Raw genomic sequence first — 9,620 nt, 5'->3', positions numbered from 1 at the left:
CGCCCAAATGTTCACGCAAAGAAAGAAGGCGTAACTTTTATTCTCGCTGTAGTATTGTTATTCCCGCCCATGTCGTGAAGGCACTGTGTGCTTCGTTGTGAAAGCGAAACTACTTTGTTTGTCCTTCCAAAAGTGGACGATATCGCTTCATCATGCCTGGAGCTGATCCGTGCTGGTCGCTGAAGAAATACTTCAACATCGCGCTGTCGATCACCGGATCGTCTTTCACCGTGGACGAAGCGGAGTCCAGCCCGGGGTCGTCACATGTGGTTGCCGCAGGCATCACAATATGGAATTCGGCCAATCACAACGCACTGGATAGCTGGCCAATCAGAGCTCACCTCGCTTTTTCAGACCGATGAGCTTTGTAAAAATCGATGCGTTTCAGAAAGGCGGGGCATAGAGGAGAAACAATAATGTACAGTATGTGGAAAATAATGTGTTTTTTGAACCTTAAACCGCATAAACACATTTCATTACACCAAATACACAAAATAATGTTCTTTTTAGCAGCATCATATGACCCCTTTAATACATTTGGCTGCTTTTAGCCTTACCCTGGACTTGATTCACCCTCCGCCTATGCAGTCAGGTGACACATGTCTGTAACCCATAGTTATAAATGGTTTTGCAGGAGGCAGATAACGATCCCACTGGAGAGGCTGCAGCAAACACACAGCAGACTCTGACCTTCTATGAGTTGGACCTGGGCCTCAACCACGTGGTGCGCAAGTACAGCGAAGCACTGGAGGAACACGGCAACTTCCTCATCGGTTCTGACCTTTTTCAAATGTCAGGGTGTCAGATTTCAAAATGCTAGATAGGGATTCACAAGCTAGTCTGTGTTGCAATACCTTTAGCAGACCATATTTGTTATCTAACACTTATTTCAACCTAATTGCTTTCAAGATAATAAGTAAAAAAAAAGTGAATCTAAATTTACTTAAGTTTGGGGTCAGTTAGATTTTTTTTTTTTTTTGGAAGAAATTACTTTTATTTAGCGAAGATGTGTTATTAAATTGGATGATAGTGACAACAGACATTTATAATGTTACAAAAGATTTCTATTTCAAATAAATGCTGTTCTTTTAAACTTTTTATTCATCTCAAGTGTCCTGGAAAAAAAGTGTATCACTGTTTCCACAAAAAAATATTAAAGAGCACAACTCTTTTCAACATTGAGCACAAAATTTTCATATTAGAATGATTTTTTTAATGAATCCTGTGACCCTGAAGACTGAAGTAATGGCTGCTATAAATTCAGCTTTGTCATCACAGGAACAAATAAAATTTTGAAAAAGAAAATAGAAAACGAGAATTTTTGAAATAGAAAACATTATTTGAAGTTGTATTAATATTTCACAATATTACTTTTTTTTTATTTTTATCAATTAAATGCAGCCTTGGTGAGCATAAACATAGTTCTTTCAAAAATAGTAAACATTTTACAGACCCCAAACTATTGAACAGTATTGTAGATTACGAGTATTTTTTTCTGTTGCGTAAGCATTGTGTCAGAAATGATGAATATCTTCATGTCTCTTCTCTGACTGTTTGGTGAAGAGATTGTTTTGATATCTGATCTTCATGGATTCAGTTTTGCTTTTAAAGGAGAAGAATGTAGCTAAATGTTTTTGAGTTTGTGTTAATCTGACCTTTTACCCTGTCGTAGTTCCTGGTGGTTCGGATGGTCCCAGTGGTGTGCTCATTTGCTCTGAGAACTACAAAACCTCGCCTACAAAAACTTTGAGGACCAGCCGGACATCCGTTGCCCGATCCCACAAAGAAGGGTGAGTTTGTGTGGTCTTCCCCTTTGCGTTCCTCTGTTTGAGCACAGTAAACACCTTGAAATGTCTAAACAGCTATTAGTATTGAAATGATGAGCTTTTCATGTCTCTTCTCTGACTATTTAACTGGAGACACATAAAGACCTCTGATCATAATAATCGTTTTTGACCTCATATGGTTGTTTAGTTCTCAGTCATTGTGTTTACAGAAAAAATTTAACACAGATGTGACCACAGCGCTTTTCTCTTTCAGAATGACCTGGATGATCCTGAGCGAGGCATGATCTTTGTCTGCTCTGCCACCCACAAGACCAAATCCATGTTTTTCTTTCTAGCCCAGACAGAACAGGGAGACATTTTTAAGGTTACTCTGGAAACTGATGAGGAGATGGTGAGCACACAACTAGAGACCTAACTTTATCATTTGTATGTTTTTCATGGACGTACAGAGGTGATGAAGCAAAGTATAATTACATTAAGATACTGTTGTATTCAATTCAGCACAGAAAGTCTGAATTTCCTACTTGAAAATGTGCAATTAAAAACTCCTTGAAGTTGTGCTTGCAACTTGGAAACTTTCAACCTAGGCTTTGAAGAAATGTGGGTGTATGACCTTACCCGAACACAGTTGATGCTAAATATTGACTTTTATGCAAATAAAATGCATTGAAATTTTTTTCTACCTTATACCTACCTGTTAAGCAGATGTTTGCAGAGAAAGGTGTGTGAAATGCTAACCTCTGCTGAAAATTGCACGCCTGCATAAATACACTACAATAACTGACTTTGAATGGAATGCAGCATAGCATAGTGGTTTTATTAATGAAACTCACAAGGAAAAAAAGTGAATGCTGTAATATAACATTGGGTGCTTCTAGTGAACTAGAGAGAGCTGGTATCAGAATACACACATGAGAGGAAAATGCTGGAAATTGATATGCTATCTGTCTGGATTAAATATGTATTCATATTTTAGGTGACAGAGATCAGGATGAAGTATTTTGATACCATCCCAGTGGCTACAGCCATGTGTGTTTTGAAGACTGGCTTCTTATTTGTTTCTTCAGAGTTTGGAAACCAGTAAGTGCCTGTTCTATGTTGTACATTCTTTCATTCAACTAAAAATAACCGAATACCTCTGATTCGGTGGCATTTCCCAAGTTTCAGTGCAATAACTAGATTACAGAAGCTGATAATAAGAGGGAGGAATGTGGGAGCGGTAGTTTCAGTTACCTGAAACCTACACAGTGTCAATGTAACCATACTTCTCTCATGTTCTTTTTAACCTGAAGCTTTTCATTAATCTGCACTGTAGAACACATTGTGTTGAACAGCTTTGGAAGTGTGAATCTAAAACATTTTTGTTTGTCAGCTACCTGTGTCAGATTGCCCACTTGGGTGATGATGATGACGAACCTGAGTTTTCCTCTGCCATGCCTCTGGAGGAGGGAGACACATTCTTTTTCCAACCTCGACCTCTTAAGAACCTTGTGCTGGTTGACGAGCAAGAAAATCTTTCTCCCATCATGTCCTGCCAGGTGTGTAAATGTGTGTATTGCAGTGAAGTTAAATAAATTCAAAAGTTTGTTCACTCTCAAGCTGGGATTTACTGACGGGAAGTGGGATTACAAGTTGGCATGAGAGCAGATGCTTGGGAATGAGTCACTGCTTGGATGACAGTGCAGTATTGAACAGCTTGTTTTGTAGTTACCAAATTGCTGAGTGTTTAGTCAGACATCAGTATGGGTAGTCGAGTGTATAAACACTTAAGACTTTTTTTTTTCTCCTCTTTGTACCATCAGTTCTCTTATGTAATGAAGAAAATGAATCCAAAATGCCTCTTTAAGGAGTGGTGAACCCACAGACAGAACTGTACTGCAGATTGCTGATTTGGCTAATGAAGACACCCCGCAGCTGTATGTGGCAGAGGACCCAGATCTACACTGAGAGTTTTGAGACACGGACTGGAGGTTTGTGTTGCTAGGAGTGACATTTCCAGGGCAGCTTTCACAGCATGCTTGCAAAATGGAAATTTGACACCCACTGCATTAACAGCAAGTCTTTCGCAACGTATGCGGTTTTATGGTTTAGATTCTAGGTTTTTCCAGAGACTATTTATATTTTGATGTGTTAAAGAATGCATGTGATTTCCAGAGGTGTAAAGAGTACCTAAAAACCATACTTGAGTAAAAGTACAGATACCTTACAGTGAAAATTACTCCACTACACGTTACAAGTCACCAATTCCAAAACAACTTGATTAAAAGTCTTAGAGTATCTGATTTTAACAGTACTTAAGTATTTTACTGCACTAGTCAAAGAGACATGCAAGTGAAAAATTGTAACTTTGTGCAGAAGCTGGGAAAACAGGCAGAGGCAAGGATCTATGTGCAGGTATTTAATGGAAAAACTAGAACAAACAATAAGCCAAAAACCAAAGGGAACAAAAAACAGAATGACTGGCAAACAGACAACCATTACATTTAACAAATCACAAGGAACTAAAGAAAAACCAGGGCTATATATACACACGGGGCTAACAAAGAGAGCATGAAACAAAAACAAGAAAGAGTTGATTTGTAAGGAGAGCAATCACGTTTATTTTCTAAAACCAAAATTAATAAACACCTAAAAATTACAAAACAAACAAACAAAAACAAAAAAAACAATATCTTGAAAAAAAAAGAAAAAGTTCTTTTCAGTATAATGGATAAATAAAATAATGTTAAGTAAAATTAAAAAGCCGAAGCCTTCTTGCAGTGGATGTGCTGGTTTGGGCCTCATTGCCGGCTGCAGTCATGTCCTCATCTCATATATAAAACACCTCTGATTCACAAATACTTGCCAAGTCACATAAAGTAGCCTTGTTGAAAAGTTTGGATGAGTAAAGGCAAAACGCACAAGATGCAGTACTTTCAATGACCTGTAATAGGCAGTATCACGTCTTTTGTAGCAGAAATAAACTGCTGCAGAAAAAGCTAGGTCCATGCAAAATGTAATGTGTAACTGCAACACTCATTTCAAATGTAATGGAGTAAAGAGTACAGATACTCATTCAATAATGTAGTGAAGTAAAGAGTAAAAGTTGCTAATATCTTTGATACTCAGTACAACTACAAAGTATCCAAAAAGATACTCAAGTACAGTAACTAATTACATTTACTCCAATATTTTACACCTCTGGTCATTTCAGGTTTCAGAAATGGCTGTTTCTGAACTGCCCGGTAACACCAATGCTGTGTGGACTGTCAGGAGACATGTAGAAGGTAAAAGACCCATTCATATAGTGTGTGTGCATGCATATGAACTATGTAGACATGTTTGAAGTTATTCAGCAAGCATTTCTTAGGAGAGAAAAAAAGTATTTAGACAAGTCACTATTGCAAAGTCATTTTCTTCACAGGAAAGAAACATAGGAATGCGTTTAAACCTTTTATGGTTTTGACTAACTGCATCAAGATATGCAATCATGCCATATATTGGCTTCTCAAGAGTCATGCAGGACCACACTAGCTGATTTCTTGGTGCTTTTTGTAAAAGATTGAAGTGCTCGCATGCATAGACAAGTACATTCTAGATTCTCCACTTTATGCATAAATTCAGTTTTGCACGATACTCTCGCTTGTAAGAGCTTTTCACCAAGTCATATTCTACTAGATCAACAGCATACAAGGACATTTGCTGGGCATGCACAGTGTAGGTTGGGCTTTCAGAAAATGTCACTGTCTGCCGGATATTTCTCTTAAATCATGTGATTTGCAATGAGATTTTTTTTTGTCCTGTGCATGCAGCCTGAGCTTAGCAAGGGTTTATATTGTGGTCTGTGTACTGTAGTGTTTGAGGGAATCAGTTTCATTTTGACTGTGCAGTCTTGTGAGAGGTAACCAAACAGTGAATTATGGTTTCATTCTCAATAGGAGCTTGTTCATTCACTGCAGGTTTTTTTTATATACCATTACAGAAGAGATTTTAAAGGGATAGTTAAATGCGTAAAAATGCATAATGAAGAATGTCATTTACTCACCCATGAACAAATGTCTTATGGCTTGGAATGACATGAGGGTTGAGTAAATGCTGACAGAATTTTCATTTTTTTGGTGAACTCCTTTTAATGTTCTCAACTCGCAAGAGAACAAATTTGACGTTTTGAAGGGCGCACACATAACATTCATTGAACAAGTGATTAAACATTTTATTGAATTTCACCTATTTTGTCATCTTTAAGTTTTTGTTTCCTTTTATGGTTTCAAATTTGCCCACATTTGGCAAAAGTTTCCAACCAGAGAATTGTGGGTTTCCTTTTCACAGATGAGTTTGATGCGTACATCATCGTGTCTTTCGTTAGCGCCATGCTGGTGCTTTCTATCGGAGAGACTGTGGAAGAAGTGACACACTCTGGTTTCTTGGGCACAACACCCACCCTGTCCTGCTCGTTGCTTGGGGAAGATGCACTTGTACAAGTGAGCGACATCTCTCTGACCTACATGCATGCACAATCTCCCATTGAACCTTTTCTCTTCCCTTGTTAAAGGGATAGTTCACCCAAAACTGAAAACTGTCTTTTACAGGTTATTTCAAACCTGAGTTTCTTTCTTCTACTGAACACAAAAAGATATTTTGAAGAATGTGGGTGACCAGATTGTTACCCACGTATTTCAAAACTTGAAATTAATTTTAATTTTTGGGTGAACTATCCCTTTAAATGAATTAGTTTATTCCCAACACGTAGATTAAACAATTATGCTTACTGTTCCATTTATCTCATTCAAATGGGTTTTGTTTCATTTGCTGGTTCTCTACAGATCTACCCAGATGGGATCCGTCACATCCGTGCAGATAAGAGAGTGAATGAACGGAAGACTCCGGGGAAGAAGACAATTGTCCGATGTGCTGTCAATCAGAGGTAGGTGGTCATTGCTTTGACTGGAGGAGAACTGGTCTACTTTGAGATGGACCCAGTATGTTGGCGGACATACTTTTTATCTTGTGTTGTCACATGAATTTTCATCTTTTGTTTGAATGTTTGTCTTTCCATTAAGTTTTCGCTTTTTCTTAACAGTCCGGGCAGCTGAATGAATACACTGAGAGGAAGGAGATGTCTGCGGATGTGGTGTGCATGAGTTTGGCAAATGTGCCCCCTGGTGAACCACGTTCCCGTTTCCTGGCTGTTGGGTTGGTGGACAACACCGTCCGCATAATCTCCCTAGATCCATCCGTAAGATGCTCTTCTTTCATTGGTCAGCTGATTTAAAAACCTGCATTAAAACAAGGATTCTAGTCACTGTGCCCACTGAACACTTTACTGTAACAGTCCTTGGTGTGAAATGTGTAATCGCTTTGTCGCACAGGACTGTCTGCAGCCGTTGAGCATGCAGGCTCTTCCCGCCCAGCCAGAGTCTCTTTGTATTGTGGAGATTGGAGATTGGGCAGAGTGGAAAAACAGGATCAGCTAGGAGAAAAAGGCACCATTGGCTTCCTGTACCTCAACATTGGCCTGCAGGTAAGAAACTCTTGTGCTTGCTTCGGGTGATAACATAGAAAGGCGTGCATCCTATTGTGCTCCGATCAGGATTTTGGGAGGCGATCACCAATTGTCGATCACAGGAAGCAGTATCTGCCGATATGATCACTGATACAGATCTTTTTGAAGCCGCCTTTTTATTATGTAGAATTATTTATAGTGATGCTTCAATCAGGATTTTTACAGACATTCATTCAGGGCCTAAATTTAATTTTTGAAAATGGGTGTAATTCCCCTCTTAGATCACTCTTGTGGGGGGGGATTTTTTAATTTGAAGGGTGGGGGGGATTTTTTAGACATTTTTCAAAAATATATAATTATCTCACCTAAATGTTTGATCATGCAGTGCATTTTTGTTTTTACAATGGGGCAATTGCTGCACAATAGCTTACACACAGTGCATCACAACTTTAATGGGTGAGGAGACAGTTAATGGAACCTTCAGCTCTTGGGCCCTCCAAGTCTACAGCATTAGGGTAATAGCTGGATAGGCAAAAATGTGTATAAAGAAAGCACACTAGTGAGCTCACTTCTGCAACCTAAAAAGGTAAATGTGGCACTAGGGCTGCACGATTAATCGCATGCGATATTTAATGCGCATCTTGTCAGTAAAGACGGTTCTGTAATCAGCGGTAAATCTCCATCACCTGCGGGCTTTCACATTGAGCAGCATTAACTACACAGAGCCATTGTTCACTGATGAGCTGCGCAAAAAATCGCGCGAATATGGACGTGGTTTTGCGCAACTCGTCAGTGAACAACGGCTATGTGTAGTTAATGCTGCTCAACGTGAAAGCACGCAGGTAATGGAGATTTACCGCTGATTACAGAACCGTCTTTACTGACAAGATGCGCATTAAATATCGCATGCGATTAATCGTGCAGCCCTATGTGGCACCCTTTACAGTTAGCAAGCAAAAGCTGCAAGATCACTTCAAGTTACGAGGTCAAACTTTTAGCTTGAGTGTAACTGTCCTGTTACTTGATGACATGACTTTTCTGGACAGTCCATTGCTTGCTTCTTACTGTTATCACCTCTTTGTTTGTAGAATGGAGTGTTACTGCGTACTGTTTTGGATCCAGTGACTAGAGACCTGTCTGATACTCGAACTCGGTATCTCGGCTCTCGTCCCGTCAAGCTTTTCAGAGTCCGGATGCAGGCCCCAGACGCTGTGAGTCACCTTTACATTTTATGTCTTTTGCAATGTCGCACAGCTTGCCAATTTGCTGACCTCATTACATGACCTTTAACTGTGCAGGTTCTGGCCATGTCGAGTTACTCATACCAGTCCAGACCAGACCAGACTCCATTGTCATATGAAACCTTACAGTATGCATCAGGATTAGCTTCTGAACAGTGTCCTGAGGGTATTGTTGCCATTTCCACCAACACACTGAGGTAAATGCACACATTGTGTATTCAGTCCATAATATGAACTAGGGCTGTGCGATATTGAAGAAAAATGCGATATGCGATACGATATTGCTTAAAGTGTGTAAAATCAATTTCAATTATATTTTAAAATATTTAAAAATGAAAATGATATAACCAATTTGTTTCACATTCTTTCTTGGAAAAGAAAGAATCACTACAACTTCTGAAAGTGACCAGCAGTGTTACAAATCAGAAAATGTAATTTTAACATCAGTGTGTACATACAAAAAAAAAAATTAATGACACTAATTTTATATCATTGTAACTAGAGGTCGACCGATGTATCGGTTTTGCACCGATAGTTGATTGCTGGAACTATCGGTTATCGGCAAAAATCCATGCCGATAGTTTTCCGGGTTGCGTCCATTGCTGGAGCGGCTGAGAAGGTTCTGCTGTCATTACACAGTGCGAGAGCGGCCTCTAGTGGTTGAAATCACTGACAGCACGTGCTATTTTTTTAGACACGTGATACTGCACGCTGAACAGAGCGGGAAACTTCAGACGCGGATTTAAATGCAGCCGACAGAAAATCCTGCCGCGCCACAGAGCGCCATTCACATAGTTTTCCATTAAATTACATTATATTGGTCCCGAATCGTTGTTAATGTACATAATGAATTGTGTATTGTGCATTTTCAGCAAAACGTTTGTCTTTCTGTGGCTCTAATAAAGTCTGTGTGCTTCATTTATAGAGCTATAATATAGGTCGCGCTTTCTCTTTCCGTTTGCAAACTCATCTATGCCAAATTGTTAATTCTTGAAGTAAACTTGTGTCCGTTTGGTGATTAAATAAACTGTTTTAGACCGCTGCTCGAGTTGAACGCGACGCGTCCGGAGTGTGTGTGATACCGGTGAGTTCTCCTAGACTCAGCGCTGC

At 39.3% G+C, this 9,620-nt stretch overlaps 1 pseudogene; it reads left to right on the top strand.

The window, feature by feature from the left end:
• The window catches only part of LOC107672234 (splicing factor 3B subunit 3-like), a 32,642-nt pseudogene that overhangs the window by 9,263 nt on the left and 13,759 nt on the right, over window positions 1-9,620 (top strand).

Source organism: Sinocyclocheilus anshuiensis, unplaced genomic scaffold (genome assembly GCF_001515605.1).
Source record: "Sinocyclocheilus anshuiensis isolate Anshui unplaced genomic scaffold, SAMN03320099.WGS_v1.1 scaffold997, whole genome shotgun sequence".
Classification (NCBI taxonomy): Eukaryota; Metazoa; Chordata; class Actinopteri; order Cypriniformes; family Cyprinidae; genus Sinocyclocheilus; species Sinocyclocheilus anshuiensis.
The sequence above is the reverse complement of the archived record's forward strand: the minus strand, read 5'-3'. Positions and strand labels throughout refer to the sequence as shown.